Source organism: Canis lupus, chromosome 22 (assembly GCF_003254725.2).
Source record: "Canis lupus dingo isolate Sandy chromosome 22, ASM325472v2, whole genome shotgun sequence".
Classification (NCBI taxonomy): domain Eukaryota; kingdom Metazoa; phylum Chordata; class Mammalia; order Carnivora; family Canidae; genus Canis; species Canis lupus.
This window is the reverse complement of record NC_064264.1, coordinates 11,665,240-11,688,453: the sequence shown is the minus strand read 5'-3', so window position 1 is coordinate 11,688,453 and position 23,214 is coordinate 11,665,240. Positions and strand designations below refer to the sequence as shown.

The 23,214-nt window shown below is 34.4% G+C and overlaps 1 long non-coding RNA gene across 8 annotated transcripts in view; it reads right to left on the bottom strand.

Moving 5' to 3' along the window:
* Nucleotides 1-18,232: 18,232 nt before the first annotated feature.
* LOC112678744 (uncharacterized) overlaps nt 18,233-23,214 on the bottom strand; it is a 56,233-nt gene continuing 51,251 nt past the window's right edge. For 4 of the 8 annotated variants that reach the window (XR_004808196.2, XR_004808193.2, XR_007405002.1 and 1 more), the window contains exons 6-7: nt 19,613-19,736; nt 18,236-18,498 (exon numbers count right to left, since the gene is read on the bottom strand). This is a non-coding gene — a long non-coding RNA (uncharacterized LOC112678744). Of the gene's footprint in view, nt 18,499-19,612; nt 19,737-23,214 lie in introns of all 8 variants that reach the window. The other 4 variants (XR_004808191.2, XR_004808189.2, XR_007405001.1 and 1 more) reach the window with 4 other exon arrangements.

The window sequence follows — 23,214 nt, the reverse complement described above, 5'->3', positions numbered from 1 at the left end:
CGCCCTGAGCCAAAGGCAGATGCTCAACCACAGAGGCACCCAGGCTTCCCAATTTCTCTGTTCTAATACATTTTTTAGCTAACTTTTTTTTATTTTTATTGTAGAATATATTTATAGGTATTCATATTTTTAGTGTGTTAAATATGTGAAGAAACTGAGGCAGGGAATACTGAATAATATTCTAAACGATTTATAGATTATAAAAATGAAGGCAAGAGTGGAATTTGACCACAAGCTGATTATTCCAGGTTCACTCACTGCTTTGGGAAAATTTGGCATTTGGGCTTCAAGAATACTATCACTAACTTTGTTAGGGGAAAAAATTATTTTGACACTTGTTAACATGATAAGGAAGATTTTATTGCAACTATTGTGGTAGATGTCAAGACTTTGACATTAGAAGAGAGATCATTTTTAACTCAAATACAATAATAAGTGGGGATTTACAGCCAAAGTGCAGGTTGTGGTGTGGAGTGCAGTGGATGGGAGATACTAAGAGGAGACATCAAGAGTAGGGCAATTCAGGCCAAACTCATTTAAGATTCTTACTGAGAGCAAGCCAGGGTACTCAGGTATCAATGGTGGGGAATGAAGAGTTTGATCGGATATCAAGGATGGAAGGATTCCCTTTAAACTGACCTAGCAAGATTCTTGCTAAAACTGAGCTATGTAGGCCTGATAGGGATAGAGGCCAAGGTTGAGCCCTAGTTAAGAAAAGGTCTTAAAGGGCCCTAACTAAAGTTTGGCCAAATAAAGCATCTTATCAATGTGTTGCCAGGTGAACTGGGGAGACCCCTGCCCACCCACCCTGTGCCCTGAAGACATCATCCAACCCATCCCGAAGATATAGCTGAAGGTTCTTAGTATTGTCATGAGAAAGAATTCAAAGACAGACACAGCACAGCAGATGAGTGACACAAGCAAGAAAGTTTATTAAAGCCAAATTCTCTCTTGAGATGTGAGTACAGGGTGGGAAGGCTATGTGCCCAGAGGCTTGGGTTGATATCTTTTATTGACAGTTGTTAACTGCAGATAGAATATTCATTACTTGGAGCAGAGATTTAGAAGCAAAACTCCTTGCCTTTTCTTCTTTATCTGGTCAGTGGTTTCCAGCCTACTTTGTCAGTCATCTTGGGCCTATCTGGTCTGACCTGGCTTCTTATGGCTCTGCTTTGGAGTGCTGCTGGGATAGGCTTCTGACTTTTCCCACAGCTGGCCTTGACTTCCTTTCTGCTGGCCTCTAGGCAACCTGATAGAACCAAACTAACTGCATCCAACAAATTCACCACAAGAATAATAGAATTGTAGGAGCACCTGGGTGCCTCACTCAGTTAGGAGTCTGCCTTCAGCTCAGGTCATGATCTCAGGGTCCTGGGGTGGAGCCCCACATTGGGTTTCCTGCTCTGCAGAGAGTCTGCTTCTCCCTCTCTGCCCCTCTCCTGTGCTCGTGTGTGTGCTCTTTCTCTCTAAAAAAATAAAAAATAATAATAATAATAGAATCTTATAGATTGAGAGGACCTGAGAAATAACTTGAATCAACCCATCCTCTCTAGAGAGAAAAATGCTGAACATTCATGTGCAGCTGCTTGCCCAAAGTCACTCGGTTGTTGGAAGACGTGAGACAATGACTTAGCCCTATGCTTTTGCCATTACACTATTATTGTCTCTTATTGGATTATTTACATATTATCCTATATGTAAGAAATTAGATACTCCATAAATGCAGAATGGCACAACATATAATAGATAAAATTGGCTTTAAAACTCCCAATAAAAATTGACATTATTTGTTTTAGATTGCTCTTCTCCTCCATTAAAAAAAACAAAAATCTATATCTAGGTTTACTAACAAATAGCATATTTGTTGTTTTAATCGGTGTTGACTGGATAGTTATGCAGGATCTTTAAACGTCAAATGGGAGTCTATGGAAATAGATTGGAATTCCAATCTCTGTACTAAAGGTCTTCTATGGAGCTGTAAATGAAAAACAGTGTGTGAGAACATTGTTTTAGCACCTGTTTTATTGCCTGCACTTGATGTAATTAGTGTATTTAAAGACAGCCCTATTGGTTACACCATATGGTTTGTAATCATTAGTATAATAATAGATGTACCATTTAAAATGGAGCTCAACAACTGAGTGCTATTGTTCCATTATGCCAGCATAATAGGAGGTTTTCAGAGAATTGACTGAATCCCAATTTTGAGTCTCTGACACATTTAGGTTCTCTAGAAGAAAATTTAGGTGATAAAAAAGCAAATTTTGCACTGTTGTTTGATTTAGATATTAGTAAATATTTTATGCTTCCTTTGACATGTCTGACCCTAAAATAATGATATTTTAAGTAAACTATTATTAATGATGACAATGAATCTCATTAGCATTTTCAGATGTGAAGATGTGCTATCTTCTGGCTTACTAACATTGGATTCCATTGTGAAAGCTTAATTGGCTTTTATTCACACCAATTTCAGGTGTTATTAAAGTAAGAAACTTATTTTTTTCCTTATGGAAAAAGTTTAGCAGGAAATTAAAAAAAAAAAAAAAAAAAAGGTAGCACAGGTCCTTTAAACTCTGGAAAAATAGTCCCTTCGAAAAACCTCGAAAACATCCTGTGTTTACAGTTTGCTCCTAAGTGACAACACCTAAAAGTTAATCAGTGATTCTATCTTCTCACTTAGTAGAAGCTACAAGAGGTGACAAGCAAAACAGGAATCCCACTGGAGATAAGATTGCAAGCCAAATAAGAAGACATTGAATCCTAGCGCGGTTACCCAATGCTCACATTTGCATATATACACATTTTTAGACGTATGCATGTATGAATCTACAATAGTGACTATATATGATGCAAGTATTGTCAAGCATACATTTAAGTTCGAATACACACTTATTCTTTCTCCACAAAAAAGACTAATCTCCATGCTGAAACTCCAATTTGGTGGAAAAATGAAAATAATACATACCCAAAAAAGAAAGCCTAAATGCCTATGTTTTCCTCTAACATATACCATGAGTTCATGTGATTATAATTTCTCAACTGAATACACCAATATAATTGTTCTCTAACATTTTTTTTTCATATGAGAAGCTCTTTGAAGTAATAAAGATGACAAAATACTTCGGATTCCACTGTCCCGTGGTGCAAGATACTTATTCATCTTTCTCTAATGGAAAGAACTGCCTGACCTCAGGACCACTATCCCTTGTCTGCCACCTACCACCTACCTGTACTGCTTTGTCTGGAGGCTGAGACATTATATTTGCATTATATTCCGCCAATTAATGCAGCTTGCTGTACCACCCAGGATGCAGCAAATCCCTTGCTGTGACTTACTGCTTCTCTGCACTGCCCCATTTGCTGCAGCTCCTCTTGCTCTTGGGTGCTCCCTTGCCATTTGTCTTCAGACAGCACCTCACCCACTAGTGGGATGTTGGTTACACATATTAAAAGCGGATCTGTGCCTTCCAGTATTTTCTCTGCTTAGGCTGACATCTCTGGTTGTTCTAATTGCTCCCTTTCAACTATTTTATCATTTCTCATTCTGAATGAGATAAAGTTAGCACCGAGCTTTACCACTCCCTTAGCTCATTTATGGAGGCACACAGTGGAAGGCTTGGTTTGTAAGATGTCAGGATTCTATACTCTTCATACAACTTCGGTGGAATGAGCAAAAAGAAGAGCCTCTAATGTACAAGGCACTTGTATAGTTTCCTTTAGGGCTTAGGACAGCCCCCAGTTTGGTTTCCTTATCCACAATTCCCTCTTTTACTTTTGTGTCCATCACCTCCTTAATCCGCACTCCATTTCACTGCATGTATGTACAAGGGGCACGACATTGCGCAGCAGCAACGACTACGAGGAATTTTCTGCGTACCTTGGTTGATGTAAATACAGATGAGATTGTGAAGACCAGACACACACCTGCTAGCTTCATAAAGTTAGCATCTACTAAGGATCGGCTAGGATAGCCTGTCTGAGGAGCAGTGTTCAATGTCTCACTCACCACTAGAGGAAAGATTAAATAAATGTGGCCATTTAAACTAAATGGAGGGAAGCCTGGGTGGCTCAGTGGTTGAGCTTCTGTTTTTGGCTCAGGTCATGTTCTTGGAGGCCTGGGATGGAGTTCAATATTGGGCTCCCTGCAGGGAGCCTGCTTCTCCCTCTGCCTGTGTCTCTGCCTCTCTCTCTGTGTCTCAAAATAAATAGAATTTTTAAAAAATAAAATAAATGGAATACTGCACAGATGTTAAAATTACAGTGATAATATATTTATGTATGTAAAGGTAGTTAAAAATGAAAAATGAGGGACCCCTGGGTGGCTCAGCAGTTGGGTGCCTGCCTTCAACGCAGGTTGTGATCCCGGGGTGGGGATCGAGTCCCGCATCCAGCTCCCTGCAAGGAGCCTGCCTATCCCTCTGCCTCCCAGTCTTGTGTCTCTCATGAATAAATAAATAAATCTTTAAAAAAAGAGAGCAAGTCTTTAATAATGTTGATAGAGTTTTTCTTAGATTGAAGGTTAATTTATACACAATAAAATGCAGTTTTGAAACTGGATAGTTAGATGCAATATAATGAATATATTCGTTGTATAAGCACATGCCAATTACGTATAGAACATTTCCATCAAATCTGTAAGTGAGTTCACTGGTAGCCTTTTGAGTCAACCACCATTACATCCAGTCCAGATCAAACCAATACACTTTTTCTAGAATGATTGCCTGTTCTAAGACTCAACAACTAAGATTCTCTCCTCTTTTCTCACTGGGTTCTTTTGCTCACCAGTTTTTTAAGACTAGTTAATGTTATTGCTTTGACCATATTGAGTAATAATCCATGACTTTGGCTTTGCCACGATTTAATTATCTAATCACCTGTGCATAGTCATTTGTTTTGTTTCAGGTCGAGGCAACATTAAATATAGCTGTTCTGACCACTTCTTTACAAATAGTTCCTCTGTACAGCAGTTTTCCTTTCTTTAGGAGAAATACCCAGAAGTGTAATTCTCCTGTCATACAGTCATTGAAAGATAAACTTTCTGAGAAATTAACAAACTGTTTTCTAATGTACGTGTTATGTTTGATTTTACTCTTACCAGCAAATATGTAATATTTTAGTTGTTCCACAACCTCACTAATACTTGAAGTTATCATTCTTGAATTTTATCCATTCAGTGAGGAACAAAGAGAAACTACAAATGAGAGCATTCTTGATAGATAAGCCATTTATATGGTGTCTTTTGAAAAACAAAAGTTTTAATATTGCTGAAGTCCAATTTATTAGTTTTTTTCTTTTGCTGTGACTTTTGTGTCTTAGAAATCTTTGTCTACCCAAAAGTAAAAAAATTACCCATTTTGTGTGAGAAGCCATATTGTTTATGTCTTCTTAAAGAAGTTTACCACCCATTGTAAATTCATGTGTGTAAATGTTAAGAGGTTTATCAATATTCATATGGATAACTAGTTGGTCCTGAATCATTTGTTGAAATAATATCTTTCTCAATTGAATTGTCTTGTACCTTTCTCAAAAAACATTCAGCTATCTATTGTTCACATTTTGAGGGGCTCTTTTCTGTTGTACTATATTTCTGCTGCCTGCTTATTGATGCTTAAGGCAATCCCACACAGTATTGATTACTGTAACTGTACGGTAATTTTTAAAATGAGGTAATATAAATCCTCTAATTTTGTGCTTCTTTTTCAAGATTAGTTTGGCTTTTCTATCACCCTTGTTTCATTATATTACTTTTAAAATACACTTATGAAAATTTTATGCCTTATAAAATTCAAGTCAGCATATAATTGGACCTTTCCTATTTATCCAATACGACAAGATTTTGTTTTAATTGGCATCTTTAGTCTATTCACATCCAATACAATTACTGATATGTCAGATTTTTTGTTTAACACATTAATTATTGTTTTCCTTTGTTCTTCATTTCCTGTCTTGCATGAGTTGAGTATTTTTATTCTTCTATTCAAGCTTCTGTATGAGGGTTTAGCAACACCTCTTTAACCTCTTTATTTTTTTCTTTATGAGTTTCTCTTTATATCTTGGATTATTTTTATAAGTTCTGATCTGTAAGAAATGTATAATGCTATGTTTCCATTTATACTCCTTTTCTATCCTTTGTGCCGTTTTAAACTACTTCATATGTGTATCTCTAATACCCTGCTTCTATTTTTGCTTAAAGTAGTTTTATAAATTTAATAAAAGAAAGAAAAGAGTCTATTATATTTACTATCCGCTTACTCATCTTATCTAGTTCTTTCTTTCTCTCTATAAGTCCAAATTTCCATCATATCATTTCCATGGCATAGGAAGGACTTAACGAAGAATCTATTTTTTCCTTTCTTGTCTAATGTGTGGATGCTAATGGTAAATTCTCTGTTTTTGTATATTTGGAAATGCCTTATTTTGCTTTGATTTTTTATTCTGTTTTCCCCCAAGCATTTTAAATATGCCAATCCATGGTGTTTTAGCTTCTCCTGTTTCTAGAAAGGAGTCAGCTATGTTTAAGTGACATTAAGTCACTTATCATTGTTTCCCGGAACACACAGCTTTTTTTTTTTCTTGCTGCTTTAAATTTTTTTTTTTTTTTTGTTATCTTTGTGTTTTTAGCAGTTTGAACAGCATGGCCCTAGGTTTTCAAAATTTATTTTGTTTTTTATTTAACCTGCTCGGTGTATGAGATATTGAAGTTAATGTTTTTGTTCATATTTGGCAAGTCTGAAGCCAATATTACAATAAACCACTTTGGTGCCCTATTTTCTCTCTGTTCTATCTCACAAGGCACTGGCTTTCTTCATTTGCTTTTTAAAATAAACTTTTTATTTTAGGATATTATTACATTTACAAAAGAGCTGCAGAGGTAGCACATAGTGTTCTTGTACACCTCAGACCCTGTCTCCCTTTTGCTAACATCTTAGCACTCTTTTCCTATTGACTTATCAGTTAAAGTCTACTCTTTACCCAGATTGTCTTATTTTTAAATGAATGTCCTTTTGCTCTTCCAGAATTCTATGCAGGATATTATAGTATAGTTAGTCTTTGGCCTCCTAGGCTTTTCCAGACTGTGACAGCTTCCAGGCTTTCCTTGTTTCTGATGCCCTACACAGTTTTAAGGAGGTCTGGTCAGATTTTTGCGCAATATCCCTCCATTGGGATTGACAGTTGTTTTCCTTATTTTTTGTTTGTTTTCCTTATTTTTTGACTAGAGTTATGAAATTTTGGAAGAAAGTCCACAAAGGTAAGGTGCCATTCTCACTGTATTATATCAAAGGTACACACACACACACACACACATATTTATTTATTTATCACATGTGGCTGATGATGTTAACCTTGTTCACCATTTTGCCTACCTCCTGCAGGTACTGTAGTCTTGGAGCACAAAGTCATTGTATCAAGTGTTCAATTCAAGAGTGTGAAGTTACGCTCTACTACTGTTAGTGTAGAATCATTTATTTTCATCTTTCTTCTCTCTGTGTTTTTATGCAGATAATGTCCATTGATCTGTTTTCAGTTATTACTAATTATATTTTCTGCTGTGTCCAGGCTGATATTAATGCCTATAAAATGCTTTTAATTGCAGATATTATATTTTCATTTCTACCGTTTCCATTTGGTTCTTTTTGAACCAAATCTTTCCTGAAATTGATCATTACCTTACACATTATATCCTTTATTTCTTCTCTAGAATCTCCAATATATATTTAACTCTTGGTCTGCTAACTTTTCCTAACTATAGTTCATATTTTTCTTTGTGTGCCTAATAATCTTTATTATGCTCTGGACATTACGTTCATGCATTTAATATTTGTCTCTTAATACTACTAAGTATTATTCTATCCGGTAACTAATTAAAATACTAGCAGAGCACCTTAAAATTGATTTTTTTTCCTTGGCCAAATCCCTTAGTGCTTGCAGATGATCTTTACCTTAAAGGCATAGAACTGGTGTTGTTTTCATAGAAAACCTAAGTTATTTGCAAAGTCACCTTTACTTGGTGATACTGAATGTCTTTTCTGATTTAGCAGTGACTGAAATAGCTTCCCTGTTCTTCTCATTTTTCCCTGTAGTCTCTGGACCCCTGCCCTTTCATTAACATTTCAAGGTTCATCCAAGCATTTGGGAAGAGTTAAGAAAGATTTGGGGTCTTCATCCTCTGTAGCTCTCTCATTTCTTGGGTTTCCAATTTACAGCTTCTTTTGCAATCCTGACTCATCCTTTGACTATTCAGGCCAATTTGATTTTGCTTTAATGGTTATAAAACCAGATTTTGTTAACTGTTCAAATTTGGGAGTGTCCTCGGGACAAAGTCATCATTTTATCAAGTGAAGTGGGGCTTTTTGTTTGTTTGCCCTTTATGGCTAAATTAGTGGAGCTTCTGTCTGATTTTGGTCACTCACAAAGACCTCAAAACTATTAGTTTTTAAAATGTGTTTGCTGGGCAGCCCAGGTGGCTCAGCGGTTTAGCGCCGCCTTCAGCCCAGGGTCTGATCCTGGAGACCCTGAATCGAGTCCCATGTCGGGCTCCCTGCATGGAGCCTGCTTTTCCCTTTGCCTGTGTCTCTGCCTCTCTTTCTCTCTCTCATGAATAAATAAATAAAATCTTAAAAAAATAAAAATAAAATGTGTTTGCCAGTGTTTGGAATTGTCCTAGTAGGAAAGTTAATCCAGTAAAAGCTACTCTGCCATTATTGGAAATAGAAATCTATTTTAAAATTCCCCTGGCTATTCGGGGTCTTTTCTGATTCCACACAAATCTTAAAATAATTTGTTCTAACTCTCTGAAGAAAGTCCATGGTATTTTGATAGGGATTGCATTAAACGTGTATATTGCCCTGGGTAACATTGACATTTTCACAATATTAATTCTTCCAATCCATGAGCATGGAATATTTTTCCATCTCTTTGTGTCTTCCTCAATTTCTTTCAGAAGTGTTCTATAGTTTTTAGGGTATAGATCCTTTACATCTTTGGTTAGGTTTATTCCTAGGTATCTTATGCTTTTGGGTGCAATTGTAAATGGGATTGACTCTTTAATTTCTCTTTCTTCAGTCTCATTGTTAGTGTATAGAAATGCCACTGACTTCTGGGCATTGATTTTGTATCCTGCCACGCTACCGAATTGCTGTATGAGTTCTAGCAATCTTGGGGTGGAGACTTTTGGGTTTTCTATGTAGAGTATCATGTCATCGGCGAAGAGGGAGCGTTTGATTTCTTCTTTGCCAATTTGAATGCCTTTAATGTCTTTTTGTTGTCTGATTGCTGAGGCTAGGACTTCCAGTACTATGTTGAACAGCAGTGGTGAGAGTGGACATCCCTGTCTTGTTCCTGATCTTAGGGGAAAGGCTCCCAGTGCTTCCCCATTGAGAATGATATTTGCTGTGGGCTTTTCATAGATGGCTTTTAAGATGTCGAGGAATGTTCCCTCTATCCCTACACTCTGAAGAGTTTTGATCAGGAATGGATGCTGTATTTTGTCAAATGCTTTCTCTGCATCCAATGAGAGGATCATATGGTTCTTGGTTTTTCTCTTGCTGATATGATGAATCACATTGATTGTTTTACGGGTGTTGAACCAGCCTTGTGTCCCAGGGATAAATCCTACTTGGTCATGGTGAATAATTTTCTTAATGTACTGTTGGATCCTATTGGCCAGTATCTTGTTGAGAATTTTTGCATCCATGTTCATCAGGTTGTACTACAAAGCTGTGGTCATCAAGACAGTGTGGTACTGGCACAAAAACAGACACATAGATCAGTGGAACAGAATAGAGAATCCAGAAGTGGACCCTGAACTTTATAGGCAACTAATATTCGATAAAGGAGGAAAGACTATCCATTGGAAGAAAGACAGTCTCTTCAATAAATGGTGCTGGGAAAATAGGACATCCACATGCAGAAGAATGAAACTAGACCACTCTCTTTCACCATACACAAAGATAAACTCAAAATGGATGAAAGATCTAAATGTGAGACAAGATTCCATCAAAATCCTAGAGAAGAACACAGGCAACACCCTTTTTGAACTCGGCCATAGTAACTTCTTGCAAGATACATCCACGAAGGCAAAAGAAACAAAAGCAAAAATGAACTATTGGGACTTCATCAAGATAAGAAGCTTTTGCACAGCAAAGGATACAGTCAACAAAACTCAAAGGCAACCTACAGAATGGGAGAAGATATTTGCAAATGACATATCAGATAAAGGGCTAGTTTCCAAGATATATAAAGAACTTATTAAACTCAACAGTAAAGAAACAAACAATCCAATCATGACATGGGCAAAAGACATGAAGAGAAATCTCACAGAGGAAGACATAGCCATGGCCAACATGCACATGAGAAAATGCTCTGCATCACTTGCCATCAGGGAAATACAAATCAAAACCACAATGAGATACCACCTCACACCAGTGAGAATGGGGAAAATTAACAAGGCAGGAAACAACAAATGTTGGAGAGGATGCGGAGAAAAGGGAACCCTCTTACACTGTTGGTGGGAATGTGAACTGGTGCAGCCACTCTGGAAAACTGTGTGGAGGTTCCTCAGTTAAAAATATACCTGCCCTATGACCCAGCAATTGCACTGTTGGGGATTTACCCCAAAGATACAAATGCAATGAAACGCCAGGACACCTGCACCCCGATGTTTATAGCAGCAATGGCCACGATAGCCAAACTGTGGAAGGAGCCTCGGTGTCCAATGAAAGATGAATGGATAAAGAAGATGTGGTTTATGTATACAATGGAATATTACTCAGCTATTAGAAATGACAAATACCCACCATTTGCTTCCACATGGATGGAACTGGAGGGTATTATGCTGAGTGAAGTAAGTCAGTCGGAGAAGGACAAACATTATATGTTCTCATTCATTTGGGGAATATAAATAATAGTGAAAGGGAATATAAGGGAAGGGGGAAGAAATGTGTGGGAAATATCAGAAAGGGAGACAGAACGTAAAGACTGCTAACTCTGGGAAACGAACTAGGGGTGGTAGAAGGGGAGGAGGGCGGGGGGTGGGAGTGAATGGGTGACGGGCACTGGGGGTTATTCTGTATGTTAGTAAATTGAACACCAATAAAAAATAAATTAAAAAAAAAGGAAATAGAAATCTATATATCTTATTTTATTTTTTCTAAATATAGATAACTTTAATTGAATAGGTGTTATCTATGGCCCATTATTATGTATAGCTTACAAATTTATGTGCTTACTAATCTTCAAATAATTTTCAAATAAATTTTCAATTAAACAATATGTCACTAGTTTACATTTGGAGAAACTGAGGCTCTAATACATGGAATTTCTTGTCAATAAATAATATTAGTCATTAAATGCCAAAATTGGGATCATATGCAGGTTTATTATATTCTAAACACTACATTTACAAAAAATATTAAAAAAGACAAAAACTTAAGGAGTAAGTGACATATTTTGCTGAAGCTAATGTTACTATATATTGAATAAATTAAGAAAAATGAATTCACAATAAAAGTTATTTAAACAACCTATTAAAAATTCTGATTTTTCAAATTTAACATATATGTTAGAGTTCAATTTTCCTAACCAATTCAATGAATGTGTAATTAATATTTATTTATGGAAAATTAGCTATAATGTATTTAGGAAAACACAAATGATTTCATGATAAGATAAAGAGCTCTATATTTTTTATAAAAATTCTCATAAAAATAGCATTTTATTTAATGTAATGATAAATTTCTTGGCCATATACTTAAAATCATGATCATAAGACAAGTGTGAAAAACACATATTCATAAAATACACTGTAAAACATGTAGAGCAAATGATATATTTAGCTATCAGAAATACAAGAAAAATTGTGTACAAACTAGGAGAGGTTTAACAGTTATATATATATATATATATATATATATATATATATATATATATTAAATAATCTGTGAAAGGGCCAGACTCTGCCACTGATTATCTGTGTGAACTAGATCAATTACCTTAACCTTTCTGATCCTCAATTATTCATATGGAAACAAGCACAGGGAGAAAATAAGATATGGTGTTTACAATCTAGAGGGAAAATGGACAGGCAATTATAACAGTATATGAAAAGAATGACATAATGTTGACTTTAGGGTCAGAAAAGCCTGCCCAGAGTAAATGACATCTAAACTGATGTTGAAAAATGTGTATGAATTAGCCAACGAACAAGTGGAAAAGAGTAATGTGCAATGGATAAGAAGAAAAATACAGTAGTGTGTTTTGAAATTGAAAGATATTTAAACTGCTGCAGTACGTAGTGCAAAGGAGATAGGAGTAAGATATGAGGCTAAGGAGAAGCTATGGCCAGATTTATATGAAAGGCAAAATCCTTAATAGATTTCATTAACAGTTTAAAAGTATATCCTAAGTGCAATTGGATGACATTGAATGGCATTAAGTAGAAGTAGGACAAGATTAAATTCAACTTTAAAAATAAAATTTTGACTACAGCATAGAAAATATACTGGGAGGAGGGGAAAAATATGTTGCTTTATTACTTAAATGATATGTGTAATTTTCCCAACTAAGAAACTATAATAGACCAACTGGAAATAAATACAATTTCCCTCATGCTCTCATTTACTTGTTCTAAATAAATTTGTTAAAATTAACCAAGATGCAACCTCTGTTCAAGTCAATTACATGTCCATTGACAAATTCAATATGGATAGGTGCTTAGCTGAATTCTCTGTTTGTCTAAAAATTTGACTTTTTTTTTTTTTTTTTTTTTTTTGCTGTTCAGTTGTAAGTGCTCATTATATATATCTTGGATATTAACCTCTTACTGACTATATGGTTTGCAAATATTTTCTTCTATTCTATGACTGCCTTTTCATTTTGTTGATTGTTTCCTTTGCTGTGCAGAAATTTTCAGTTTGGCATAGCCCTACTTTTTTATTTTTACTTTTGTTGCCTTTGCTTTTGGTGTCAAATTCATAAAATCGTTGTCAAAACCAATGTCAATGTGGTTTTCACTGTTCTCTTCTACAAGTTTTCATATTCATATCTCATTTTTAAGTCTTTAATCAATTTTGAATTGATTTTTATGTATGAATGATAGGGTCCAATTTCTTCTTTTGCATGATCCAGTGGTACTCTATTGAATATGCAAATCATGGTGCTCCAATATTGGATATAAAGTTTTCTAAACACCATTTATTGAAGAGACAATTCTTTCTCCATTATATATTCTTGGTGGCTTTCTAAAAAATTATTTCACCATAGATGTGTGTTTCTTTCTGGGCTATTATGTTCCACTGATCTATGTGTCTGTTTTGATTTAAATATATATATATAATATAAATATAAAAAATTAGATTTTATTTATTTATTCATGAGAGACACACACAGAGAGAGAGAGACAGAGACAGAGACATAGGCAGAGGGAGAAGCAGGCTTCATGCAGGAAGCCCAATGTGGGACTCAATCTTGGGACCCTGGGATCACACCCTGAGCCAAAGGCAGACACTCAACTGCTGAGCCACCCAGGTGTCTCTGTTTTGATTTTATATTATATTATTTTATTATACTGTTTTGATTACTATAGCTTTGAAATATAGTTTTAATCAGAAAGTATAATGTCTATGACTTTATTCTTCTTGCTCAAGATTACTTTAACTTTTTGGAATCTTTTGTTGTTTCATTCTAATTTTAAGATTATTTTTCCCTTTTTTGTGAAAAATCCCATTGGGATTTTGGTAGGAATTTCACTGAATCTGTAGATCTCTTTGGTTAGTATTACTTTAATATTATTAATTCTTCCAATCTGTAAAAATGGAATTCCTTTCCATTTATTTGTGTCTTCTTCAATTTCTTTCATCAAAATTTTATAGTTTTCAGTGCACAGATCTTCTACCTTATTAAATTTATTCTTAAGTATTTAATTATTTTAAATGGTATTATAAATGACACTATTTTCTTAGTTTCTTTTTCAGAGATTTTGTTATTAGTATATAGAAATGCAACTTATTTTTGTGTGTTGATTTGTCTCTTGAAACTTCCTGAATCAAATTATTAGTTCTAACAGGTTTTGGGTTTTTCATTTTGTTTTGTTTTGTTTTGTTTTCAGTAAAGTCTTTGGAATTTTCAGTATATACAATCATGTCATCTGCAAACAGAGACAATTCTTCCTTCTTTCCAATTTGAATCTTTTTTTCCTTTCTTTAATTGTTATGACTTAGATTTCCAGTATAATGTGGAAGAGAAGTTACAAGAAATGTACACCTTTGTATTGTTTCTAATTTCAGAGAAAATGTTTCAATTTTTCACTATTGAGTATGGTAATAGCTGTGGGCTTGCCATATATGGCTTTTATTATGTTGAGACATGTTCCCTCTATACCCAGTTTGTTGAGAATTTTTATCATGGCATATCAATGGGTATTGAATTTTGTCAAATGCTTTTTTCTGCATTTATTGAGATAATCATATGATTTTTATATTTCATTTCATTGATCTTTCCTACTTTCTTTGCAGCCTTTACTTCATTTACTGGGAAGGATTTACCTGTCCTTTATTTTCTGTGCCCTTATCTGGATTGGGTTTAGAGAGTATATGCTACCTGGGGGCCTCAAAGCTCTAACAGCAAACTTCTTAATAGGAGAAAGAGATCTTGTGCTCTGTTAAACATTGAATAGTCTTGGTCTGTTTCAGGGCAGCCTTCGGTTTCTCTGACACTATAATTCCATCAAAAACCCAACCAATTTCTAACCTGTTTGCTGTTTATAAGTTCCACAGGAAAATTTGACAATCAAACCTTTTGTAAGATATTTGTTTTACATTTTTAGTATCTTTATTTATTGGTAATATCCTAAGTGTACACACAAGGTTTTTGGTGTAGAATAGGTTATTATTTGCTGAATACAAATAATAACTATGTGGTTCTTCTGTGCCCAAATTCTTATCCCGAGGCAATGAAAGACAGCTGTCACTCTCCATGTATGGGTTCATTACTATAGGCAATGAATATCAATAAAATGAATCTAGGTGTTTATAAAGAAAAAAGGGTCAATTGTTCTTTCTCCTTAACTGAGAGTCTCTTTAGAAACACAATGGGGATAATTCTGAGTTGTTACTGTGATCCTTTGGATTATAAGTAAATTTTTCCTAAGAAGAGATAAGTGTCTCCAGCTTTGTAATCTATAGTGTCTCATAGTCCCAAATCTTATCCTCTCTTGAAATATCTCTCTAAGGAAAGAAATCTAAGAAAGTAAATCTCTTTGGAGTCCCCATTTGCTAATCAGTCATAGATAAAAGTTCCAGGAAACTTAAGTTTCAGTAAAATTTGCTCCAAAAGCAATCACTGTGCAGAATCATGAAACATATTTTCTCTACACGCTCACAGGTTTTAATCTTGAACATCATTATTTTGTATTAGTTGTCTGTATATTCTGCTTCAATCTAGTTCTCAAAAAAGGTGTAGCTGTGTTGAGACCTTTAAAATAATAGTTTGAATGCAAAGCCAACACAGCTACCATTTTCTTTCTCAGACCTTTATATGATTGGATGTCATTCACATCTTCAAAGGCTGTGATTTTACCTCCATCCATTATAACACTTTTAATTTAAGGAACTGATGACTTTTTCAGCCTTCAGAATTCCCAATTATAGAATATTCAGTTAACTTACTTTGCATGCTATAAATAGGCTTAACTTAGTTTATCCATCTTTGTTGAAGACCTTCTGGCTTCAATCTGATTTTATCTATCTCATAGATTTTTATTGATAAAGAAGTGCAAACATACACCAAATTTCATTATTTCTTCAATCATTGCTCTTAGAAATAGTATATAGTAAGTTACTTGTAGAATGTTCTATCACAGATTGGTAAAGCTTCCCAGCTTTTTGTCCTATAATCTCCCAATGTCTCAAGTCCTTTATTTAACCAAACTGAATTTTTAGTATTTTTACACTCAAGCACTTTACTTGCAAATATAAGTAAAGTGCCAGTTAATATTAGGTTTGGATTAAAGTAATAGAGACTTAAGGACAGTAATACAGACATACCAGGCAAGGAAGTAGTTCAAGGCTGGCATAGGGACTCCTTGAGTTTATCACAGTCACTACTTCCCTCTATTTCTTTTTGGTGAGCTATCCATGACCTTCATCCTCATGGCTCTTCCTGAGCTAAGACAGATGCTAATCTTTCAGGCATTTTATCTATATTCAAGGCAGCAGAAATGATGAAGAAAAGAGAAATGATTTATTCTTTCTTTTATACAGAAGTTAGCTATATTTCACTGGCCTTCATAGTCACTTGTCATATGTACATTCTAGAAGATTGGGAAATGTATTCTTGTAACAGTTATTTGCATTATTTGCATTAAACCTGAAAACAAAAATAAAGTTCCTTCACTGAGTAGAAAAACAAGAATTCTGCAGTCTGTTATAATTAAAATCTCTAAGAACTATGAAATCCCAGAACCCTTTTCCATTTCCTTTCATCACATCAATCTCCATAAGTAAGTGAAAGAATTTAACAAATTATGGTCAGGCATGTCATTACAAACTTAGCTAGAAACCTGAATTTATAGTTTCAATATAACTTATAATGTTTTAATTAGGTTATACCCCCAAAATTCATTTGTTACTCACTTATTTGGTTATTCATTTATAGTTAGTTCCATTTATGCTAGCTATTTAAATTTCAGAAATATTAGCATATAGAGGATATTTATTTATTTAAGATTTATTTATTTATTTTAGAGAAAGAGAAAGTGCATTCACAAGAATGGGGGGAGGGACAGAGAGAGAGGATCTTCAAGCAGACTCCCTGATGAGCACAGAGCCCAGTGAAGGGCTCCGTCCCACCACCATGAGATCACTATCTGAGGTGAAACCAACCTAAGCCACCCAGGCACCCCCATATGGAAGATATTTAGAGGTCTTGACACTGAATGGAATTACCATGAAAAAAAAAAAAAAAGATATAGGGACTGAAGTTTGACCATTTAGGGGTCAAGAGATGAGATTTCTGGCTAGTGAGAAGATAGCCAAATAAAAAGAACATGGAGAGTGTGATTCCTCAAAACAAAGTGAAAAATGTTTTCAAAGTGGCATTCAAATGTACTAAATGGTGTTGAGAGAGCAAAAGAGAAGTACTGAGAATTCACCAGGGGGCTTGACAATGTGGTAATTACCCTGACAAAGGATCTTTTTACTAGAATGTTGTGGACAAGCTTACCTATTTTAACTATTAAAGTCACTCAAGGGAAAATGGGAAGAAGAAAACTACAGACAATGGATATAGATGCAATTTTATATAAAAGGAGCAGAAAGAAGAAATATTAGCTGGAAAGCAATGTGAAATCAAAAGATGGGTTTAGTATTTTCCATTTTTTTCTTAGGATGTATTATAGTTAAGGAGATGGGTCCTGTAGATAGGAAAGCTCAGTAAAAGCAAGGAGGTTGCTGGAACCCTGTTCTTATAGAGACTAATGGAAATAGGACTGGGCACACAGGTGGAGCAGTAGATAAAACTATATAGTTCAACCATAAAAGATGATTAGATTCAGATAATGGGACATCAAAACCCCCACAATGCCAAATAGGTCACTCTTAGTTTCCTCCAGCCGTTATACCAAATTACTGCAATTTGGTAGCTTACGGCAACAGAAATTTATTTTCTCACAGTTCTGGAGGCTAGAGGTCTGAAATCCAGGTATTGTCAGGGTTGTGTTCCTATAAAGTCCCTGGGGAAAAATTCTTCCTGGGATAATACTTCCTTGCCTCTCCCTTGCATTGGGTGACCCCTCAGTAATCTTTGGTGTACATTGGTTTGTAGCTTCATCACTGTATAATCTTCGCCTCCACATAGTCTTCTTTGTTTCTGTGTGTCCTTTTCTCTCTCTTATAAGAGCACTGACATTGGATTTTGGGCCCTCATGAAACCTTATCTTCATTATATCTGCATAGACCCTATTTCCAAATAAGGTTACACTGGAGATTCTAAGTAGGACATGAATTTAGAAAAACATTATTCAACCCATTAGGCACTTGTAACCAACTATTATCTTTGCCATTGTTTTGATAAAAATGTTTTTTCCATATCAAACTTGATAAAAGAAAAAAGAAGAAAGAATGATGTCAACATTGTGGGTATTACTTCCTAATTACCAAAATTGAGATACCATACCCTCTGTTAGGCCCAGGTAGAGTGTATGTAAGGAAATAACATTTATTCCTTGGGGCCAATATCTTTACAGTTATATTAATTAAAGGAATTGTGTGAGAAAGGTTATCTCTTTAATTTTTGTGAGTTTGTGAGTTTAGGAGTTTAGTGTTGGCAATTGCCAACAATAGAAATAGAGCAAGTTTTCTGAAATTGATGGGCTTGATACAATTGAATAGATCATTCAGACTTAGCTTATTCTTGGTTCAAAATCCAGCAAAATATTTTCAGTAGTGAAGCACATTGAAATCCCCTTTCTACGTGACATATTTTCCAGCCAATATCTGTCAACTAAGAAAAATAAAATGATCAGGATCCTTTGCAAAGTATGTTTTCAAGCAATAGATGATACATACATAACACCCACACAGACTCTATGTTATATAATGTATGATGTAGAATATAGAATATTTATATATCTAGATTTAATACATTTATACAAAGATTTGAAAAAAGTCAAATATCTATTGATTTATATAACCCTGTAGCTAAAAACATCTTGAGTAATTTATCACAGAAAAACTGTGACAAACTACATATTTAACATTAAATGTACACTATTTTGTTAGAGTGAAAGTTCAGAGCAGTTGCCCATTTACCAAGAAAATCATCTTATATTTTCTTTGCTAGGAATGATCTCCCTTTTCTTATATAGAAATGATAACCCATAGTACAAGTATATAATATTAAATATTAATTTATATTTATTTTTTACAAACTTCAAACTTCTATAATATTTTAGTATATTATTTTAGACCATTCAATGCAGTAATAAAGTGGTAAGATCTAGAGAATAATGTTTTATGTTTTCTATATGCATTCCTTTTAGTTCCCAAAGCACTACAGAGACAAAGTAAATAATAACAAAAACAAAAACAAAGCAATAAAATTCTTACCTCTAAAAGCATCAGGAAGGGAGTAAATCACTTAACAAACAGATATCTAATACCTCTAATACCTAATATAATGTACTATATTTCACTGAGCTCAGAAATAGTTTATCTACTTCTCTAATACCAAGATAGTAATAAAGCATATGGCTCAGATTGACATGATATACTTGTTAAACTAATTTAATGTAAATTAATGAAACAAGATATCCCTCCAAGCTATTAAATAACCTGGAATAATTAATTATGGGGGACAACTGCGTAAACATATTAACATACATTTCTTTTCAGGAGTGTTTTGTAACTAAAATGTAGGACGTAGTTGGGGCTATCTACTTGTCAAGAAACCAATATATAGAGGTTTCCCTGCTAATAATATTTTTAATTGGTTGACATAAATGTTTCTTTGAGTATTCTAAAAATAAATACATATACTAAAAGATTAAAAGGAAACATATTGTAGTTAGTAAAATCAGGCAACAAGCCTGAAAGAGATATAATGTGCTTTTCCTCACCATTTGCTTTGCTTTTATTATGTAGTCAATTTAGTCAGAGATACATAGGGTGTTCATTTGCAGCAGGATAGTTAGCTCTTTCCACCAAATAGTATGTTTTATTCTTTCCACGGCCTTATTGACACTTTGAAGAGAGAGAATTGCAAATCTTATGAGCCAAAAGACAAGTACAGGAACTCTGGGATACACTACACTCTTTTAAAGGGCAACTTTTTCTTAGTTTTCAATCTCTATCTCCTTAAAGCCAGGGAATTCTCTCTCTACTAGCCAATGAATTATCTTGACTGAGACCACTTCTGGCATTTTCTCAGGTACCTGCAGTGCTCATTCTGGCTATACTATATCCCACAGTGAGGGCAGATGGCTCCAAAAAATTGACTAATGCAGACAGCAGTGGTCTCTTTTGACACGTTGTGAATGGGTGATATTTCAGACCAAAAATAATGCTTTTTCTTTTCCCAACCTCGAATGCGAGGAGTTCTTATCAAGTGTTTTTCGTAGAGAGTGATATCTCTTCCTTCTCAGAAATTCTGCCTCTTTTCAGAATTGGGGATGCTATGCTGAGGAAAAAAAAACAACCTTTTGAGCACTATATCCTGAGGACACAAAGAGGCTACAAAGACAAGGTACTGGGAAGTAATTATACGTTAAAATCTGCATTTATATTCACATGGTGTGTGGATCAAGGTATGACAACTTTCAGTAGTTAAAAAACAAATAAGCTAGAAAAATACTTTTCCTTGAAAAAAAGTAAGTCCTGAAAAACTAAAATATGCTGTATGATTCTCCACCTTGAAAGTGTATATCAACAGCAGTATAATTGACACAAATTAACTTTGACAGGTAGTTCAAAGAATGCTTAAAAATACACTCTTCTGCTTTCATAGAGTGTACTAGGGTGTGCATACAATCACAATAAAATAATCTCTAAACTGCATCCCATTTATTTCTTTAATCTCCAAAATTCACTGTGGGACAAAGAGATTAAGGAATGTCACATTTATACAGACATGCTATGGGAAAAGTCGACTCATATAGTTAGGTATATTATGAGACAAGGTGGGAACAACAAATGAGGTTGAAGATTGCATTATTTTGAAATAAACTCACAGAAAAGACTTCAAGAAGTCAGACAAAACAAAAATCCAAAGCCTGTTCTTCAGTAGCTCTTTATTTGATTTAAGGGAAATAAATTATACATATATATAATATATATCTCTATATATTCTTTGGTAAAAAAAATAGTCCAATCACTTTTATTTTCACATTTTAAAAAACTAATCTTTATGAAATAATGTGAAGAATTTGCAAAGGCATATCCTGACCTGCATTCAGATGCTGTAAATTATGTATTTCTCAAAAGCATGAACATTATTCAGAGCCTCTGTATTAAATATAATTCAGATAAACAATTAACAAAGAGTTACAGAATAATTATCATAAATAGCACACCTGAGAAGTCCACAGGCCTTTATGGGATACATGTCTTTTTTTTTTTTTAATTTTTATTTATTTTATGATAGTCACAGAGAGAAAGAGAGAGAGAGAGAGAGAGAGAGAGAGAGAGAGAGGCAGAGACACAAGCAGGCTCCATGCACCAGGAGCCCGACGTGGGATTCGATCCCGGGTCTCCAGGATCGCGCCCTGGGCCAAAGGCAGGCGCTAAACCGCTGCGCCACCCAGGGATCCCTATGTCTTTTGAAAGATGATTGTCAAGATCAAGCCAAATCAAGAAGAATAGTTTCAAGTCACTGCATTGGAGAAATTTATATTATTTCAACCTATATTTTTAAGGATAATATCATACTTTTGGGATCACAGTAAATTAGTTGAATGAATAAAAAAAGAGCCCATATTTCTGATGAGTAGAATTTAGAAATAAATGAACCTGACTGAAATAAGGCCTAATTCAACAGTTCTAACTGAATTAACTTTGACATAAAAAAAAAAAAAGGCAGTAAGTAATTGGGACCCTCTGAAACCACGGAAGAAAGTTGAGGAGTACAAAAATAGAGGTTTGGGCACTGTCAGGACTAAGGACTAAAGCAATTGCAGATCCACAAACGTTGGTTGAGATTGATCCTGAAATCTAATTCCATACATTCAACATTCTACTTGCCCATCACCATTCAAGCGTCCGCTACTTCTTTATAAGAGTTTGAGACTTAAAGGTTGTCAACACAGCAGAGTCTGAAGACAGAAGGAATAACTACTATCAGTCACATACATCCAGCTGTGCCTTGGGAGACATTATATTTTGAAAACTCTCACCAAGGTGCTGCCCTGTTATATATCTTATATATCCCCATTATAGACACCTTATATTCCCTGTTAAATACCCTGTTATATATACCTGTTACAGCACCTTTATATACCCTGTTATTGCACTACCACCATCCCTCCAAATTTCCCCTTTTAAATTCTGAGACTTATGAGTGCTCAAATATGCCTATTTCCCACACCACCAATTTGAGTCCAATCCTTGAAACTCATGTAGGTGGTTTATTAATATTTTGTTCTTATACATAATATCACTATAAAAACTTTTGTACAAGTAATTTTATTTTGCTATGAAGAGTTTCTCTAGGATATATAAAGAATGTATATCCTATTTCTTGAGACTTGCAACATCATAGGGCATAGATAAACAATTTAATAGATAAAGCAAAAATTTTTTTCAAAGTAGTTGTACAAAACCATATACTTACCAATAGAGTTTATGATTTTCCAATGTTCAATATAATTATCAGTACTTACTTGTTTTAGCTTTTTATTGTTAGGTCAATCAAATGGATGGAAAATTAGAAAGTTTAATAAGTCATAAAGTGTCTCTGCCTGTAATCCCCCCCCCCCCACAAAACAACCTCTTAAATATTCATAAGAGTTTTCACATAAGTTTTTTGAGTGGCTTGGTACTAATTTTGTGCTTCTCATTTATCTATTATCTGTATTTATAGGTATGTATAAACATATGTATAAAGATATATATGTATGTCTAATATTTTGTATTTGAACTCACTTATAACCACCAAGGAGTACAGTTCTTACATATTGTCTGAGACAGAAACTCAATAAATATCTTTTAATCAAGATATCGACTCAAAAAGGCTTCACATATATATGACTTTCAGTTTCATGAAAGTCCAAAGAAATTTGTTTATGCTTTTCTAAGATAAATAAATGATACATGAACAAATTCATTCCACAAGAAATTTAAGCATGCAAATGAGAATACAAGAGTATTTATATGGTAGGTTGGTCAAACATAATAATAGCTTAAATTTTTTGTAAGAAGGTGCCACAATTTGCAAAGCATATTTGCATAGATTTTTAACTATCATGACACTTAAGTCTCTGAGTTAATAGAAGGCATTCATGTTTCCACTTTACAGCTAAGAATTTCAGACAGGTTGAGTTTCAGAATTCCATAGTTCACAAATGTCAGTCTATCATCTATCTATCTATCTATCTATCATCTATCATCTACCTATTTTTTTCTCTAGCTCTCTATGATCTATCTAGCTTACTGAGATATAGTTTAACTATAAACATAAGCTTTTGATTTATATAATTCATGGTTTTTAGAATATTCAGATATTGAT